Source organism: Aptenodytes patagonicus, chromosome 2, assembly GCF_965638725.1.
Source record: "Aptenodytes patagonicus chromosome 2, bAptPat1.pri.cur, whole genome shotgun sequence".
In the NCBI taxonomy this organism is placed as follows: Eukaryota; Metazoa; Chordata; class Aves; order Sphenisciformes; family Spheniscidae; genus Aptenodytes; species Aptenodytes patagonicus.
The window spans coordinates 56,042,336-56,061,811 of record NC_134950.1 but is presented as its reverse complement, the minus strand read 5'-3'; the positions used below and the strand labels follow the sequence as shown (position 1 = coordinate 56,061,811).

Genomic DNA, 19,476 nt, shown 5'->3' with positions numbered 1-19,476 from the left:
CTCAGTACTGGTGATACTTGACCTGTAATAAAAGTCATTTGTTTGGCATCACCCCCTCCAGAAAGAAAACAAGCTAATGGCTTATTATTTGATAAGTGATTTCAGTGGAAACATTTCTCATTCTTGAATAATGTTTTCATCCATAAAAAGAGTATCAAATCAATGGCAGAGGTCTTCGCTAAAGTAAAAAAAGGATTTGGAGACTCTTTGAAAAGTCCTTCGCTTAGCTCAAATAGTTTGCATAAGCAATGTGATGATATTTCTACTTTGAAAACTATTTTCATGGAAAAATGAGCATTTTTTAACCAAGAAAGTATCTGTTACCTCGTATAGCTTTTGCTCTAATACAGTATTTCTTCCTGCAAATGGTTTATTAATCAAAACACAGAATTAATGCATTTTTTCTTCCACCTATGTACGTTATTGTAATTTTATTTTGTTCAGCAACTTAAGAAGGGATTTCTTTTTCGCCCAATTTTCTTTCTTTCCAAGTGAATAAACATATATATAAAACAGATACAATGTAGAACTTGTATTTGCAAAAATGGTTAAAGTAGTTTTTAAAAATTGCTTATTGTAGAAATTAGAGGAATAAGGATGGTTACCGCATCGTTTATTTCGCAAGGAGCCGAAAATGCTGGCCAGAAAGTAGCTGAGTCATTTTTACCTCTCTTAGGTGCCAGCCCGTAGCTGAAGCCACTCAGAGCCAATTGTAGGCAGCCCTAGAGTTATCCCCAGGCCAACAGGGCTTTGCAGTGCAGTGCAAAGGGGCCATTTGCAAGAGCTGGATTGATTGAGGTAGACTTTAGGAAAAGGAAAGGCAAATAATGACTGGAAAGGTGAGGGATTTCAATGGCTATTTGATAGACTTTGAAGCAAGTTTGGTTCTCAAAAACCTCGTGTTTGTGTTTACCAGCAGTACGAAAGTTCACTGGTGAAAATTTTTATGGAGACATCATTCTTAAATACATATTGCAAAATATTCCTAGAAAGCCATTTTGAAAAAATAACCAGTAGCATTTGTAACAGCTAAGGAACAGAAACCTATAAAGTACCTCACAGTATTTGCCTAAACTGCTAGTAAAGAGAATTCAGATGTATTTTCTCCATATTATTAATTCATTTTTATTTCATAACAAATGCTAATTTATTACCATTTTTACAAGGTGGAATTAATCTAGACTAGTGAGAATGGCCCTATTTCTATTTCTATTCAGAAAAAAATATTAAGATAAGAACCAACCACAGGAGCCGTCACCATCCTGGTAAGAGTTACCCAGATGTACTGTTTGCTCATTACCCAGAGAAGACAGTTTCCCATTTTGCTGGAAGCACACGGAGTGTTTGAAAACATTCCTTATCTCTCTAGGTCCAAAATGCTGACATGGGAACCTGGAAACGTTCCTTCCTATTACACCTATTATGTGGGAGATGGTCTGAAGTCTGAAGTCTGCAGGACGCGTTTGGTTGTGCCAAGCAGTTCCCGCAACTCTTAAGTCCTAAAGGGTTATTGTCCAAAGCAAACTGGAGATGTCCAAACCCACGTCTCACAGCCTGGAGGTTTTAGAGTTCTCCACAGGATTAATTATTTATTAAGACCTTGCTTGGGCCTGGGGGACAGCGAGTGAAATTGCATTTGAGTCTGGCAGCATGATAGCCACCTCTCTCAAGTCTGAGCCGGGCCATTAGTATCTGTATCAGCCGCATCGGCCAGTCACAGACTGGAACAAAATTTGAAATGTACTTTAGGAGCAATTGCTGATGGTTTCCTGCCTATAAGCAAGATAAAACAGATTATATCTACAGTCCCAAGGCACTTTTTTCATTTTGGAATGGTAATATTTTCTAGACCAAAATACAGTTAAACCGAGGAGTAGATAAAAATGGATAATAAACTATCCTAGTTTATCATACTGTCATTTGATAGCATTTGCTAGAGATATGTTTGTAGGACTGAGGTTATAAATCTAGGATTTTAATTATAGAATTCTGAAGTTAAGAATATTGAGTTTATGCTGTCAAATATTTAATTCTGAGTCGTTCCTCCCCTGTTAATAGATGGAATGGTTTTGCCAATGAATGCTATTGATTTTTTTTTTTCCCATTCTGGAGTTCAGTCAAAAGTATTTTCATTTTTCAGAAAAAGCATTTCTGCAACCCCCAAATTTGTTTGTGAGTTGAAATTTTACCGTTACTTCTACTGCAACATCCATATTATTCCATAGGATTTATTCTCTGTATAGTGACTTAATTTACAAAGGATAATGAATAAAAAACTATGCAATTCCTAGAAACATCTGGTATCGATGTAGGATGTTGTAATGCAATATAAAATGAAAGTTTCCACGTAAGACTTGGGAAAAGTTATCCTGTCTAAGATAGAGCAATCCATAGTATCACAAATTCATCTTCCGTGTGAGGAAAAGTTCCTCGTCACCGTCGTGCTGATTGAACTGTCTCTCAGCCTTTATCTTTCATCACAGTAACCTTTGGTAGTCAATATCCATTAGCCATTTTCCTTCTGTCTTATTAAAAATCTGAATTAAAATCTCAAATCCTGCTCCAGTAACCTGCTTTATTAGCTTTATTATAGGCATGAAATTTAGTCAACAATGTTCTAATTCAGGGGAGCACTTAATGGTTATGTTTAAAAGTAATTTTGTTCTTTTAGATGCTTTACTGAGCAAGGTGCTCAAGGACTAAAACCGCATACAATCTTATCAAAAGAATGTAAAACATATTAAAACCAGTTTTGTAAATAACATAAAAATATGAAAGTTTATTTTATCAGACTAAAAGGTCACAGCGTAAATGCTAAGTGACAAGTCTGACTGTAGTACTAATTTTGAAGGCACAGTACGTCCTCTGAACTGGCACAGCCACAGGCTTATCAGAGAAATGGTAACACATAAAACACATGGTTGACCTTCTTCCCAAACTGCTGATCATGCTTTTAAGGTTTTATATCTGTTCTCCTGCACAGGTCTCAGGCTCCGCTCTCTGCCAAGGAGGATCATGGGGGCCCTACCGAAATCAGTGCCGTACACTCCTTTACACTGCCCACGACTCTGGCATATGGCGTGTATGGCACAGTATGGGCAGGTATGGTCGAAAGCAGCTAGGAAAGATTTTTAGCACATAAATTTGTTTGTGAAAAACAGACTAACAAAATGAGTCTTCATCACTGCAAGCAAGACAGCCTGCTAGATTACATGTGTAAGGTATAGTGTAGCGGGACAAAATGCCATAAATAATCCATAGAAAAAGTTACAGCTTTCACTAAAATAATACATACATGGAAATGTGTATTCGTTCTTATTCTTTAAGGACTTTTTATATTCTTTAGTCTTTATAGAAGTAACACTCTGAAGTCCGAAGACATATGACCCTTCCCGCACTGTTAATATCCCAAGATACGATCCTGCTGCTCTTTACCTGATGTTTTAAATTCCCTCACTGAAGTGATGACCATAAATGATGACCATCCAGTCTCACTCATAAAAAGCACATCAGTGACAGGTAGGGTTTGGCTGTATGGTTAGATTTTTTTTATACCTAGTCTCCATATTAATATTCAGGTTAGAAAACATAAGTAAAGGAGATGGCTGTCTTCTGTGGGGCCAAGTTTCAAAAGTGGACAAGCTGTATCCTTCACTTATAGATTTGCTGTCTTTCCAGTAACATTTGAAAAATTATGGCTTCAGTTTTGGAAAGCTTTTTTCCTCCACTTATATGATTAAGAAAGATGCTACTGGTGTCAAAGAAGAACTGAACTTACATATATCCACTTCACTGCTTTGGCAATTGCATGCATTTGATCTTACTGTGTGGAGTTAGTAAATTGTATAAAAGTAGTCAAATATGTCAACATATTTGTAGTTACTGAGCCTAATTGATGCTATTCTATATTTCTTAATGCATTACCTATTGTTTGCAGGATCTACTTCATCCTTCAGCTCATTTGAAGTCTTTTGTTTTTTAAGTAGGGCCCTCATGAATGTTAATAATCTCTTTCTTTCTATAATAAGTAAGAAGCTTATTTGTGGTCCTGTTTTAATCACTAGTTTTGATCCCTTTATTTAAAATAGGTAATTAAACAAAAAAAAAAATAGATTCCACATTGATACTCACCCAAGACAAACATTATCTCTCTGAGGAATTATTATCTTCTGCCTTTCAGTTACTACTGTGGAGGGGCTGGACTAATTTTCTGGATTTTTTTAACGATACACATACCACTTGCTTTTGTGAAAACTTTTGCAGCTGTCAGGAGGTTTAACCCTTCCTCTCCAGAATTTGAAATCTGTGGGCTAATCAAGGAGAACAGTATGGTCTGAAAACATGTGTAAGTCCATTAGATACTCCTGCTTCAAGCATATATTTTTTTTAATATAGCATTTTCTGCAGACTATCAATCTTCAGTATGTGCAATGGTCCTTTTGTAACAGATCCATGATCCGTGCTGTAAAATCACATACGACAACCTAAAGGGTTGTAATAGTAACTGTAGCGGTAACTGTAAATGCCATAGAGGAATGCCATAATCAAAATATAATGGCTGTCAGGAAGCACCTTTACAAATTTTCTGATCCTCAGAATGTTTTCAGCTCACTTGTCATCTTTATTTTCTCCACTATAAAAGCCTAAGCTTTAAAAGAAAATAGTAAAAAGGCAGCTATATGAGCATGCTTTGCTAAATGTCTTCTTAGGCTCGCGGCAGCTCACATGGAAATAAAACCAGCCTCCCCTACAGCTGGACCTGGCTCTCCATGTCCATCCTAGCCCACCTATCTCAGCCGATGCAGCACCTGCCTGGCCGGAGGCAGGACAGGGCTGTTTTCTCAAGACCACCCGGCTGGGGTTGTGGCCAGGGGCTGCGAGAGGGAGAGCACAGGCAGGGCAGAGCGGGGCGAGCCCCGTAAATCACAGTGCCTGCCTTGGCCCCAGCTCTGATTCCCAGCCCATCTACCCAAACTGGGACAAATAAGTCCCAAAACAGCCTTGGAGATGGGCATTTCCAGCAGCAGCATGCACAAGCCCTCACAATATGGAGCTCGCCCTGCACAAGGCAGGCCTAAAAGCAGGCACTGCCCCTGCAACCCAGCTCTTTCATGGGAAATCCACCCCGGGAAAAAGAGCTGGAGGTCCTGCACCATGGTTCAAGCTCCCACTGCTGCACCAGGGCTAAAACACAGGTACAGTTGCTATAGGAAGGTGCAATTATAAGCCTCCACTATTGCACATTGTTAAAAAAAAAAAGAGAGACGTCATAAGCAAGGGAATCTGCAACTTGCAAATATTTGTAAGATTGCAATCTTCAGGCTCATCCCAAACTCAGGGGGATCTGAATCCTTCTCTCCTCCCCTCTCCCTACATATCAAGGCTCACCTTCCACCTCCGAGGGCTACGCACACTTTCCACCTCGGCTCTTGCCAGAAGCTTTCCTCCGCTTCCACAAATCGGGTGCACGAAAAGACAAAAATGGGGGAGCTGCCATGCCACGCTTTGGGTCCTTAGCATTGCAACAGGGTAGTGAGAGGCAGGGACTGATAGGGGGTGCGCCAAATAAATATTCCAAATAAATATTCATCTGTCTAACTACGAGGCATCTGTTGGTTCAGAGGATTAAGGCATACATTTCTGTCCCCCTGCATTGCTAGACTTCTTCTGTCAGTGTTGGCACAGAAATGCGGGCTAGAATTTTCACCTTCAAATTGGAGCTAGTTTTGTTTTATCAGTGAAAAAGCCCAGATTACAAACAAACAGCTCAGACTACAGAATCACAATTTCCACTGTCAAATTAAAAAAGGTTCAGTCAGACATGACAAAATGCATTTTCTGTGGGCTTCATGAACATGTTCATAAGGGAGGATGGCTTTTCAACAAACTGAAAAGGGACACATTTAAGGCAAATGTAATAAAGCTTTGCTGCTCTGGTACTATATAGCATCCTGAAGGGATTTATCATGTCACTGGGTAGAGAGCACTGCTTCTCTTGAAGCGTTTCCACAGACAGCCCCAGGAAATCAAGCTGCGACACACATCTGGATAGCTCTGTACACAAATGGCATCGCATTTAAAGATGAGGTGTTGGCAAGAAAAAAGCAGTAGTCCGTGCACGATTACTCATTTCTGCAAATTCTCAGTTCGACAAGAACCATGAATAGACTGAACAGCTAGAGCCAGGTAAGAGAGTTTTTTGGCATCACGTGTCTGGTTTTTTTCATGCCACAGAACATCCCAGACATAAAACCTTACCTGGAGAACCATCTGAAGGTGTGAAAGATTAATACATTCCGAGAAATCAGAACAGCTTAAAAAATTAATCAGGCTGGAAGTATTTAAGCAGCTGAAAGAGTTATTCATACAAATTAGATGTTGCTTTACTGTTTATCCCTAAAGGAAGAAAGGTTTCATAACGTTGTGGGAGAAGCTGTATGGCTCCGAGGCTGTAATACACATCTTTTTCAGACTGTTTTGTGAGAAGAGTTCTAATTGATAGCAGGGTGGGTCTCTAGCTGGCTTTATGGGAGACTGATTGGAGCACTGTAGGTTATACGATGTTGCAGTTAGATAAGGCTGCTCCTTGCAGGAAGCCAAAGTTCTCAGAGTTCTAGGGTCTCTTCAAGCAGTAATTGTTTTTACGAGTCGGGTAAAATCTGTTTGTTAAAATATAAATATTTTTTCCGCTAAAACACAGGAGGACCATACAGTTAGAAGCTGTCTTCTTGTTTGCGAGATCTTTTTCCAGGCTTTTCAGGGTTGGAAAGAAAAAAAGTAATTTATTCTTGGCTACCTTTCTGGGGCCACACACGCACTCTGCCTGTCCAGCTGCCTGCTTGCTTTGTGCTTCTTTCCACCCACAAGCTAATGCAGAGCTTCAACCAAATCAATGCCCCGTTTCCTGTTTTTGCAACCAATTTCCAATGAAACCCCTCCAGCCACATGGCCGAGCTCCCAATCCAGCCTTCCTATATTGTGTTGCACCTTGGGCGGTGGCTCGTCTTGTTTCAATTACCACTAAACAAATGAGGCTTTAATTTCTCCTTCATTTCATTTGAAAGAAAGACGATCAGCATGCCCTTCCACTTCAGTGTGGTCTGTGATTGTCCAGACTTCACACTAGCAGGCAGCCACCAGTCCTGTCTGACAGCACAATATGCCTCTTGCATATTCAGGTCAACCAGACCAAGGACAGATGTTTCTCTGGTCCAACGGCACTTTTGGCCTGGACTGATGAGCCATTATAGGCCAGAATGGCCAATCTGCAATACTGCCATCTCCTTCATCTTGACACAGCTTTCTGATTGGAAATTGTCTAATTTGTTTTAATTTGAAGCACGGGAGTGTACATGTTCCATCCCAAACTTTGAACAGAAATACTTCTATTTCAACCTAAAGAATATACCTACTTTGCATCACTAATTGGGAGATCCATGTGGATTTATTTAAGTTTTCAGATTAACGCAGACATAAATTTGATGGCAATGGATGAAAAAATGTTCTTTATTTTACAAGCATAATATGGTTTTAATATGCTGGTAGGTTGTTGATGATGTATAACATATTTTCTTCCATCAAGGTCAGAAAATGGAATTTCGGTGGAGTATTTTGCTGTTTTCTCATTGAGAAGGAGGAAGAGTGCTGCTCTGTGGGGCATCTGAATTAGTCACAGAATCACAGGGTGGCTGAAGTTGGAAGGGACTTCTGGAGGTCACCTGGCCCAACCCTCCTGCTCAAGCAGGGCCACCCAGAAACACTTGCCCAGGATCATGTCCAGATGGCTTTTGAATATCTCCAAGGAGGGAGACTCCAAAACCTCTCTGGGAAACCTGTGCCAGTGTTTGATCACCATCACTGTAAAAAGTGGGGGGTTTTTGTGATCAGATGCAATTTCATGTGTTTCAGTTTGTGTCCATTGCATCTGGTCCTGTCACTGGGCACCACTGAAAAGAGCCTGGTTCCCCATTCTTCATTCAGGTATTTATACACACGGGTAAGATCCCCCTGATCCTGCTCTTCTCCAGGCTGAACAGTCCCAGTTCTCAGCATCCCCTCATACCTCAGAAGCCGGCGTCCCTTAATGATCTTCAGGGCCCTTCGTTGGACTCTCTCCAGTGAGTCCGTGTCTCTCTGGTACTGGGGAGCCAGGAACGTGACCCAGTGCTCCAGCTGTGGCCTCACCAGCGCTGAGTAGAGGGGAAGGATCACCTCCCTCGACCTGCTGGCAACACTCCTCCTGATGCATTCCAGGATACCATTGGCCTTCTTTGCTATGAGGGCACTGGCTGACCATCAGCTTGATGTCCACTAGGACCTCCAGGTCCTCTTCTGCAGAGCTGCTTTCCAGCCAGGCAACCCCCAGCCTGTACTGGTGCCTGGGGTTGTTCTTCCCCAGGTGGAGGACTTTGCATTTCTCCTTATTGAACTTCATGAGATTCTAATCTACCCATTTCTCCATCCTGTCGAGATCCCTCTGGATGGCAGCACAAGCCTCTGGTGTATCAGCCACTCCTCCCAGTTCTGTGTCACCTTCAAACTTGCTGAGGGTGCACTCTGCCCCATCATTAATGAAGATGTTACACAGTATTGGCCCCAATATTGAGCCCTTGGGTACACCTCTAGTGACTTGCCCCCAAATGGACTTTGTGCCATTGATCACAACCCTGTGGACCTGGTCATTCAGACAGTTTTCAGTCCACCTCACTGGCCACTTATCTAACCCATACATCATCAGCTTACCTGTGAGGGTCTTACAGGAAACAATGTCAAATGCCTTACTAAAGTCAAGGTAAACAGCATCCACGACTCTCCCCTCATCCACCAAGCTAGTCACAGCCTTGTAGAAGGCTGTCAGTCCACTTAAAATGTCAAATAATATATTTCTTGCTATTTTTTTTAGGTGGCCAAGCTATGGAGGCTGCAAAAGCAGCATTTCGTATGACAAGATCCTAACTCACAGTAATTTATTTAAAGTCTTTTCTGTACAATTTGATAGATGTGCACTACAGATGATTGTTATTATTCTGAAATTCATTGAAATTATTCACTAAATGAGGAGACAATCAATAAATAAGGAAAGCTCAGGTGACATAGCAATGGCGCTCTCATTTGCCATTTTTTAACAAAAAATTACATTTTCTTATCAACAGTGAAACATTGCTCTTGTGACACGGGGAAAGAATGATACTAAAGTAAATTCCTTTCACTGAATGAAAATATGGTGTAGGATGAATTTAAAATATTAGACGGCATGATGTGGACGTGTAATTACAGTCATAGCTAGCTATAAATGACCAGTTAGATCATCTGGTCAAGTCCCCTGTCAATGCTAAATTGAATTTTGCATGCATTTTGTATTGTTTTAGGCAGCCTGGGCACTTTCAGTAAATGTGATAAACATATTTTTAAATAAAAGTAATTCTGCAGTGTCTCAGAAGTCTGGAGAGAGAGAGAGAAGTATCATATCAAACTACTCAGTGTTGATACTTCAGGTTAGTCTCATTTCAGCTTTACAAGAAAAAACTATCAAGCTTTAAAGGAGGCGTCACTGCACAAAGAAATCAATGATAAAGTGCACATTGATTTCAATAAACCTGTTTCAGTCCCAAAACTGTATATTTGCTGGAGCAAAGACGCTGCCTCTTTCTGTCTTTTTGTCTTTTAAACATCACGTGTGCTGATGATAGTATAAAAATAAAGCTGTGGATAGCTCTAATCCCAGATAATAACGGCCCCCGATTCGAAAGCAATCCTCAGGGACTGGCAAATTATAACAAACACTGTCCTGGTCCCTCTAAGAAACCCCATCGATTTAAAATGACCAGGTATGGGCAAAGCTGCTGCTGTGGTGTATAGTTTCATTTGCTGGAAACGGAGCATTTAAACAAGTGCTTTTGAATTTTGCTGTAAGCAGGTAAGTTGTCAGACTAGAAAACTTTTGAGGAACCGATTTGCACAGCATGGGAGCGAGGATCCGTGCGGCGGTGAAAGGTCTGCGGGATGCACCTGGGGGGCAGAGGATGCCAGGAGCCGGCGCTGCCAGCCAGTGTGCCAGCGATGGGCAGGGCCGCAGAGACCATTCAGAAAGGCCTTTCCACAGAGAAAAGGCTGTCTGCATAGTGTATTGCTATAGTATTTATTACTCCTTTTATGTGAACCCAAATTTAATTGTAGATCTGTGCCTCTGGCCTCATCCTCAGAGCATGGAGCTCGAGAAGGGCTGGACTTCTCCTTCGGAGTTTGAAGAGCAGTGACCGCCAGGCACTCCTCTCCCACCACTCGGTCTCCCGGCAGTGTGTTAATAAGCAGTGGCAGATGAAGCATTATTAATTAGGTTAATTTAAAGTAAAAAACCTACCACTGCCACACAAATAATATGGAGGGCCCATAAAAGTTTGGATATATGAGGCCAGCCCACACTAGGAAGTACTGATAAGTGTGGAAATAATGACGCTCTCTGGTGTAAACGGCTCTTTAGAGTGATGCTGTAAATACTTCCCCTCGTTCATCACCCCGTGCTCACTAGCTCTGCGCTCTCCCGAGCCAGCCCCCTGGGGCTTCCACGTTCACACCACGGTCAGAGATGAATGTCCTCTCTGTCGCAAGGTTTCAACTTTATACCACCTATTACCACAAGTTGTCATGCCGGGTTACCGTAAATCAGATTAACATTCTTCTAATGCAGCCTCTGTGAGGGATCCTTAAGCAGGGGAATGTCAGAAAGGGGTGCTGAGGATGATAATTTTAGTAAGGAGAGACTCCTCTACAATGTGCTAAAAGCATTAACCACAATATAAGCAAAAAAAAAAGCCTCAGAGCTGTTACAACCTATTAAGTAAATACGTAATGAACGTATGTAAGCCACCTCCCGAAATGCGGCTTTGGAAATATGAGCAGAAAGTACCGGAGGAGGGTCAGCGTGATTTATTTCTGTTTTACCTGCCCCAGAACACTCTCATTTCCTGATGAACACAATGACTTGGCACAACTTGAAGCCCGGCAAGTCAGATTTCTCTCAGCAGACATCCTGATCACTCTGATGGATATTTTAGGAACTCGCCATTAGTTCCTTTAATTAATGCCTCCCCGACAGGGACAGGCGCGGCCTTTTCCCACATCAGCGGAACAAAATATGCTTCAGCCATTTTGTCCATAAAGTAGGGCTGGGCGATTGCTTCCGAATTGCCTGAAACCGGTTCCCCTAAAGCCCCAGGTACCTGCTGCCGTCCATGGCAGAGCACCAGCTTCCCCTGGGAGCCTTCCCACCCCTAGCACTCATTTTATAGCACTTTTTCTACACACTTGGTTTCTTCCCAGAGCCCCCCTCGACCTTAGCAGAGGTAAGAAACCCCTTATACCATGGGATACACCACCAGTCCTTTCCGTGATAGCCAGTGGAAATCTGCGCGGCATGGCCGAAGCCACTTTCCTGCTCACAGCTTCACTCCTTGCCTCGCAGCCCTGCTCCAGCTCCGAAGCCCTGCCCCTCCATCCCCAGCCGGAGCCGTGTCCCCGCTGTGACAACGCTGGCTCTTCGCCGGTGGACGCCTGCCGACGCATCGGCCAGGGCCGGGTCCCAGCTCCCTCACCTCGTCCTGTGCATCCTGCCATAGACCTGGGACTTCAGTTTCTATGAGTGTTTTGCCAAATAGCAGAAAAATCAAGTCAGGCTATTTAACTAAATTTTGCCTCTGGCTCTTTGAGCCCATCACATCTTGCATATCAATTTGCAAAGCTGTAAAAGTCAGTAACTGTAGATAGCTCCCCAGTTAAAAAAAAAAAAAATAAAAAAATGCAGGACCAGGAAATTTGCTTGCCACACAACTCCCTTCGATAGCAGGATGTTCTCGCTGAGCCGACCTAAGCATAACTTATCGCGGAAGATTATCTCGCATGCTGAACAAAAATTTCCTCATTGGAACTTCAACCTTTGCCACTGGCGGCTGGCGCCCCGCGCCCCCCTCACAAGGAGATCTCCCCCACGGGTATCCTTTGAACTCTTAAGACTACGTGTGGTGGATTTCAGCAATAATTTGCACCGCGGGCAAACTTCAGGCAGAGGTACCAGCAGGCGCTGCTGGCCGAGCGCCAAGGGATGCCGCAGCCCTTCCTACCGCAGCCTTGCGCCGCGGCATTTGGGAGGGAGCCCGCCTGCCCCTGCCGCTCGGCTGCGGGAAGGGAGAAGGCCTTCCCCGCCGTCGGGCAGAGGGATTTGCTGGGCGTTAAGCGTAGCCGGCAGGCTCTCTAAATGAGGCGATTCTGGCTGCCTCCCACAGGGGATAAGTCAGCCTTGTCGTGACTTACAGACCTTGGCAGGGTCAGGTATAATCTTGGCCTTAATGACTTAGGCATGACACTCAAAGTGGCTGGCCTGGGAACACTTTTCCCGTCGTCTGGTAGGACGTCTCACAACCGCTTTGCCCAAGACAAGTCAGCCCTGAGCAGTTCTGGTTCTTCCTCGGTGTGCTCTTCTCCAGGAATTTTCTCACTTCTACGTGGGTATCCCCATCACCTCCAAATCTGTCTGAGGGTTTCCCATCCTGGGATGTTTGTGTTCCCAGAGCTGTGACCTCACTTCTCTGGAGGTTCAGGGTGGTCGCTTCCAAATCCAAGGGGGGATTCCCACTATCTCTGGAGATGACAAACTGTCTTTTCACACTCCCACCGGTACAGCTGTATTCTCGTTTCTGTCCCACACCGCCTATACTCTGGCCCTCTCTCTGTCTGAAGCGCACTTGCGCACGGGCTACCTGTAATTTAAACAAAAAAACCAGGAAATTGCTACGGGCCGTTGAGGGAAGGAGACCGAAAGGATGGGGAGCTTGTGTTTTCTGGCGGGCAGTACTGGGGCTCGGGAAGTCCTGGGGCTGCTCAGCCGGTCCTGTCCTTTAGCTATTGCAAAGAAGTTTGTGGTTTCCCTGGGTCCGTCACGGAGCACTCACCCTGCCTGGGCTACCGCTGCCTCCTCAGGGCATTAAAGACCATGTTCAACTAGTTCGGACCGGGCGGCAGCGCCTGCAGCGGAGCCTCTCAGCGCCGGCTGTGGCAACGGGCTCCTCATATGCCTAATGGCACGAAATGATGGCACAAAATAACGTCACGGAGCCGCTTTTATTGTTTTCTGGGGAAAAAAAAGGGACCGTGGGGTGGTGGCAGGGGGAGCTGATGCCCCGCACCGCTCCTCACCTGCTCCCGACCGCCAGCTCCGCGGGAGGACGGGGCGCGGGCCCGGCTGCCATCGCCGCCCGGGCGGCCACGCGCCCCGGCCGCCCCCGCGGGCGCTCGGGGCGGGCGGGCGGAGGCGGGGCGGTGGCGGCGGCGGCGCCAATCGGGAGCCGGGGGGGCGGGCCGAGCCGTGCGGTGCCGAGCCGAGCCGTGCCGGCTGCCGGAGTCCGCCGGGCGCTGCAGGTGGGAACCCGGCTCCGCGGCGGCGCGTAACTTCGGCGGGCCGGAGCTGTCCGCGCCAGCCTTCCCCGCGGAGGGCGGGAGGGGGCGCCTCCCGCAGCGGCGGCGGAAGACACCTCTCGGGGCAGGCTCAGGTGAGGAGCCGCCGTTCCCCGCTCCCCTCGCTTCCCCGGGCCGCCCTTCCCGCCGCCCGGCCGGGCTCGGCTCGGCTCGGCTCGGCGCAGCGCGAGCACGGCCCGCCGGGTCGCGATGCGGAGCGGGACCGCCGAGCTGTCCTTGGCTTGAGGTCAACGGGGAGGGCCGAGGGGCGTGCGCTGCCCCGGCCGCCCCCGCGGGGCGCCGTGCCGCTGCGCACCGCTCCACGCCGCTGCGCGGGGAGGGCGGGCGGGGGCCCGCGGGTCTGCGGCGTGGGGTCGCCTCTTCTCCATTTTCCTTTCCCCTCTCCGCGTTTTTGCTTTTGGCCGTTTGGGGTGTCCCGTCTGCCCGCAACGCCCCCCCCTCTCCCGCCGTGGGTCGTTTCGGGGGGGGCTCGCCCCCTCTCCGGCGGCGGAGCGGACTTGCCGCCCGCGGCGCGGGCTGCGCGGGGCCGGGCGGTGCGGTGCGGGCAGTGCCGCAGGCGGGTACGGCTCTTGCGGGAGCCTGTCCCTCAGCCGCCCTGCCCGCCTCTCTCCTCTCCGCGGAGCGCGGCATCTCCCGCGGAAGATCCGCCCGGGTGCCGTGGGGCGGGTGCGCGCCGGCAACGGCGGCCGCGGAGCAAAGTTACGGGCTTTGCGCGGCGGGGGCGGCTGCGGGGGGGGGGGGGGGGGGGGAGGGGGGGGAGGGGATCCGCGCTGCGCAGCGCAGGCTGGAGCGCGGTCGGGTGAACATCTCCGGGTAAGCCCAGCCGGTGCTGATGGGGCGCTGAAGCCCGTTTTGGGGGTGGTTTAGTGTAGGCTTGAGGCCAGTCCTGATGAAGCCGCAAGGTTTTGCGGTCGGTCGGCGGGGTCAGTGCGTCTTTAGCGTTAAAAATGTTTAATAGTGGATGTTTATGAGGTGGTGTCTCCCCCTCCCCTTTTCTCTACCTTTTCGGATGTTTAAAAAAATCCCAAAGTACTCAGCCGTCGACATTTACATTTCTGTAGTAACAGCAGTTCATTAGAAAAGTGGTGCTAGCAGGAAAATGAAGAGTAGTAGTAATAGAGCCCCGGGAGTGACTGCAGATAGCGCTTAGGGATCCATAGCCCCACGCTCTCTGCCAGCGGGAAGCGGCGCGGAGGGGTGCCGGGGCTGTTTGGGAGCGTGTGGGAATGCCGGGGGCTGGGGCTGGGAGTGCAGGGTGCAATGCAGAACTGGAAGCACCGAAACTCTGCATTTTGTGCATAGTTCAGCGCTGGGTGGCCATTTTTCTAATTTTTCCTGACAGGCTGTTGGACCCCCAAAATGGTCATTTGGGACGTGAAAAAACATCCCCACCACCCCTTGGCTAGGGCTGTTTTAATGCCAAGTGCTTGCATTTTTGGATCCCAAATTGGTGATCCTTCGTCAAGCTTTAAACCTCATTAAGATGGAGCTAACCATTTGTGAGAAGGATTTATTTTCTTTCCCCTCTCTCTCTCTTGTCTCTCTGGAGTTCGTATGCTTGTTCCCCTGTTCTTTCCAGGGAAGGATTTAGTCCCTGGCGTAATGGTTGAAATCGGTGTACTGCCAGATGCTTACCTTCTTTCAGAGTTTGGGATAGGCTCAGGCAATATTAAAAGCTTACTGAGGGGATACTGTTACATGGTTTCCTCCATTTTTGGGCTATATTAGAAGTAGTCTAAAAATACTGGATCATCATTCCTCAAACTGTCACTTCAAGACTTTCAAAGAAACATTCTTAGATATGCTTTGGGATTTTTTTCTTTTTATTTCTTTTTAACCTTGGAAATTGTTGGTCCTGGTACCTAGTTTTTGTAACTTGCAAGTATCACTATTGACTTTGAATTGAACAGTTCTTAACATCAGATTCGCATTAGTACTAAGGGTTGGGTATTTTAACAAAACTTACTGAAGAGGTACCCCCTAGTGTTCCTAGAACCCTCCTCCCCCTTTGCCAAGTGCCATAAACGTGCAGTTAATGTAGATTTGTCAAGAAAATGGCCTTTTCTTTGGCTTTTTTTTTTTTAATTGGGAGATAGCAGGAAAACAGATTATCAGCATCTCAGTACTACTGTCCTTCCTGCAGCAGCATATATCTCGATGTATGAAGTTTCTTTCAGAGGTAAATGTTACAGAAGTCCCTTGCTCAAATATTGGTTGCACATTACTGCCCAGAACTAGCTTAGGAAGGCACTTTACTATCTCATGCAACCTTATCTGCCGTTCCACAACTTCATAACAAACCCATTGGAACATGAAATGACCTTGGAAAGGCATCTTTCAATCTGACATGAGGCATGCTCTTACGGGGAACAGCAGTGCTCCACGCAGAGCTGATGTTTTCAGATTGATGCTTCTAAACTGTTTGGTGGGGGTTTTTTTGGTTGTTTTTTTTTTTTTAAAGAGGGGAGGGAGATGGGTGGAATATTGAATTTGAAAGGAAAATATTTTTTTAAAAACAAACCCACTCAGCTGAAGTTGAAGCACCACTCAGCTGAAGAAGAGGTATATTAAGAATGTACATACGATAGTGACACTTAAGTCATGGGTGAAAACAAGTCTTCAATTTTGATCAAAGGAAAACAGCATTTCCTCTGCCAGTTCTGATTTGCTCATTCATGAGATCTTCAAAAGCCCAAATTATTAGTGGGGCTAATTGAAAGCCAGTTGTGTGCGTTAAATGGAGGAGTGATGAAGTCTGAAGGAAGCTTTGCATTTAATGGTATTGTTCTTGACATCATAGTGTGATGCTACTACCTCGAAAATATTACAGAACCCTTTCAGTCCCCAAAATGCTGCTCCTCTGGAAAGGCTGCAAGAGCACTTGAGAATTAGTAACAGTGAAGGGAAGTCTTGCAGCTGTCGAGGGAATTAATGGAGGTGGTGCCCGGCCAGTAGGCTTCACGGGGTTTTGGCCCGGATGCTGGACTGGACATTTCAGGCTTTGCAAAAGGGTGGTGGATGCTTTTGTGCCCATGGTGGTTTTACCTTTCAGGAAGATGGTGCCTCCTGTAGAGCAGTGCCTGCTCACAGCTCCCACAGTGCTCCAGCCTCAGGAGCTTGTGGTACGAGTGCCACCTGCTGGGTGATGAGCACACTTTATATAAATTGTATATAATTTATATGTATACATGTATTTGCATGTGTATACATACATATACTATGTTTATGTACGTGTTTATTTACATATGGGTGTATGGCTTTTTCATAGAGATGTTCTTGGGTGAACCTACGAAACCTTGCTAAGACCTGAAGTTTCTCACCTTCTGAGGACTTACCACAGCTTGTGTTTTGTGAAACTCAAATAGCACTTGGGGTTTATATTGCAGGACTAGAGGAGAGATTTTGATACTGCTGAAGTTTAATGCTGCCTTTGCTTTACTGAAAGCAACTGGGAATTTTCAGTATTATAGCTCATTGCTCGTGATGTGATAAGCTTTCACAGTTGTCTTCATGGTCAGATGTCAAGCTGTGGAGGTAGGGATGTAGACCTGAAATGGAGACCCAACAAACCAAACTCAACTCTACGTTACGTATTTCTTAACTGTTAAATCTCCATAGCACTGCTGATTTCATCATTTCTCATGTCAACTATCTTATTTCCATAAAGTTTTATGAACATCCCATTTTGATACAAAATAGCAGTTCTTATTTAGATTAACTGAAGCTGTATAGAAATTTGCAGGATATTGCTGGATGGTCTTTTCCATTTTAAAGAACATTTTTTCATATGCATACTTTAATGTCGTTTGCATAGAAGAGTAAAATACAAAAGTTTGATTCTGTCCTAGAAGTTCCACTGGCAGGTGGAACATAAATCAGAATCTGACACCATCCCCAGCAATGGCTTTCCAGTTTCTATTAGTTTCCATCTCTCCTAGCCCGCTGGAGCATTGGCTGGGATGCTGGTTAAGTACCGGTTCGATTCAGCTGGATCCAGAGTGAAATCAGTTGCAGCATCAAGGCTTGTAGTTGTTCTGTATTGTAATGACAGTATTAGGGAAAGATGCATAGCCCTGTTTTTGGGGGTTTTTGTTGGACAACTAACATCATTAAGGCTTTATTGTTTGTTTATTTCATGGTGCGCTGGTGCCAGATGAGTCTTTTAGCCTGCCTGTGGATTAGGAATGGATCCAAGCTGAACCGTAAAAGTTTTGAGGAAACTTTCAAAAGCTTTCAGCTGGAAAACCTATATTGATGTACTTTTGTGATAAATGGATAAAATGCTTCACATGGGTTTGAAAGTGTGTTCCTTCACTTGAGATCTGTACGCTGGAGAGTGTGTAACAGTCGGGAATGAGTTGATGGAGCAAAAAGCAAGTAGCGCAAGTGCAGAGTTCATCTTAAAGTGTGATCCTAGAAAAAAGAGCACCTGGCATATCAAGAGGGGTTACGAGATAGGCTTTTGAGGAGGGGGACCCCCAGTAATAATGCATAACTAAAGTTCACTGTCCCCTAAAACATTCAGAGTTAATTTGATGCTTGAAAAATTGTGATTTCAGTGTCTGTTGAAGAAGCAATTGACCCTAAAATTGCTGCCTGAAGCTGAACCCACGTTTTCAGTTCCATAACCAGTGTCATACAAAAATAGCATGTGAAGAGGAGCAGGGGGAATGCAAAATGTCTCTGTGGTCTTGCACTAATGTATCTCTCCTCACCCTGACCCAAGCAACTGGCATGTAGTGTAGGCAGTAGGTGCTGCTGCAGTGCTCAAGGCAATTTACATCCTATCCATCCATCCATCCATTCATCCATCCCATCATAGCATATCGTGACCTCTTTTTTTTTTTTTTTTTTCTTTCCCCACAAACCTTTTGAGCTGCTCATGGAAAGCTTCCCACTATAACATATCAAACTTCAACAACTACCTTTTGTTCTCAGAAGTGCATATGCAGTATTGTCAATGGGGACGCTGCACTACTATCCCTCTCTCCCACCCCCTCCTCATCCTAAATAAACGAGTTCGGCAGCTCTCCTGCTCGACTTCTGCCGCTTTAGAGTCATCCATACTCTTTTGTTCCTTTTCTGCACACCACATTTCCTGGCATTCCCACCTACTCAACATCTGCTTTCCTGTGACCTCTTGACCTGTCGTCTCCTGGTAAGTTCATTAATGTTCATCTTGCTCCATGCCACCATCAAAATCTCGCTTTTCTTAATTTGAAGTCCTACATTTAGTCAGGTCACTCGGTGGCCATTACATTCCTTGGGAGCAGCTTGGAATCATGTCTGCTCCAATAAAAATGTCCTCCCAGTAATCTCGACTTCCCTTGCAGAGGGAAAAGGCAGGTAATATCTTGAGGGCAATCTGTAGCTGCAGTCACACTTGACAGTAATGGTGCATGGTCACATCTCTGGGGAAGGGCTGCAGTTCACAAGACTGACAAGAGAAATCAGAAATGAAGGCAAATCCTTTGCACTCTCTTTTCCCTTTCCTCTCCAATATCCTTCACGTGAAGGGGTTGGAAAGGCTCCTTCTGTAAAAGCACTCCTACAAAAACAGCAACAAAAAAAGTTGCTCGCTAGCGAAGTGGTAAAGACATGAGCAATCGTCATCCTTCTGCAGTCTTTCATGCTGTCTTATTAATGGGCCGTGGAGGCAGAGGAGGAGGTAACTCATCAACCATTATCCATAGGGGGGCTACAAATCAGTTGACTATGCCAGTTATGTTTTCCTTTTTGACACCAACAGATAAATTTGCCTTCATATGGCATGGTTTCTACAGGGATCAAAAAGAAACCATACCAGGGTCTGCATGGGCAGCTCACTGCCTTGGGATTTCTGGAGGCCAAAATGCTGCCCTGGCCCCAGGCCCCTTCACTGGGACCTGGCAGAAGATCCTTGAGTTGTGAGGATACATGTGTTCCTGAGAATCAACAACAAATTGAAGAATTGGGGTGGTCCAAACGTGTGAAATGGAAAGATTTCCCAGTCTGTTGCAAGAGACTTTG

General features: G+C 45.6%; 1 protein-coding gene across 2 annotated transcripts in view; it reads left to right on the top strand.

Annotated features, from left to right (window-relative positions):
• Positions 1–13,419: 13,419 nt before the first annotated feature.
• EPB41L3 (erythrocyte membrane protein band 4.1 like 3) overlaps positions 13,420–19,476 on the top strand; it is a 152,709-nt gene continuing 146,652 nt past the window's right edge. The window contains exon 1 of one of the 2 annotated variants that reach the window (XM_076329925.1): positions 13,420–13,541. The gene's annotated coding sequence lies outside the window, so the exon portion shown is untranslated. The remainder of the gene's footprint in view (positions 13,542–19,476) is intronic. The other variant, XM_076329914.1, reaches the window with a different exon arrangement.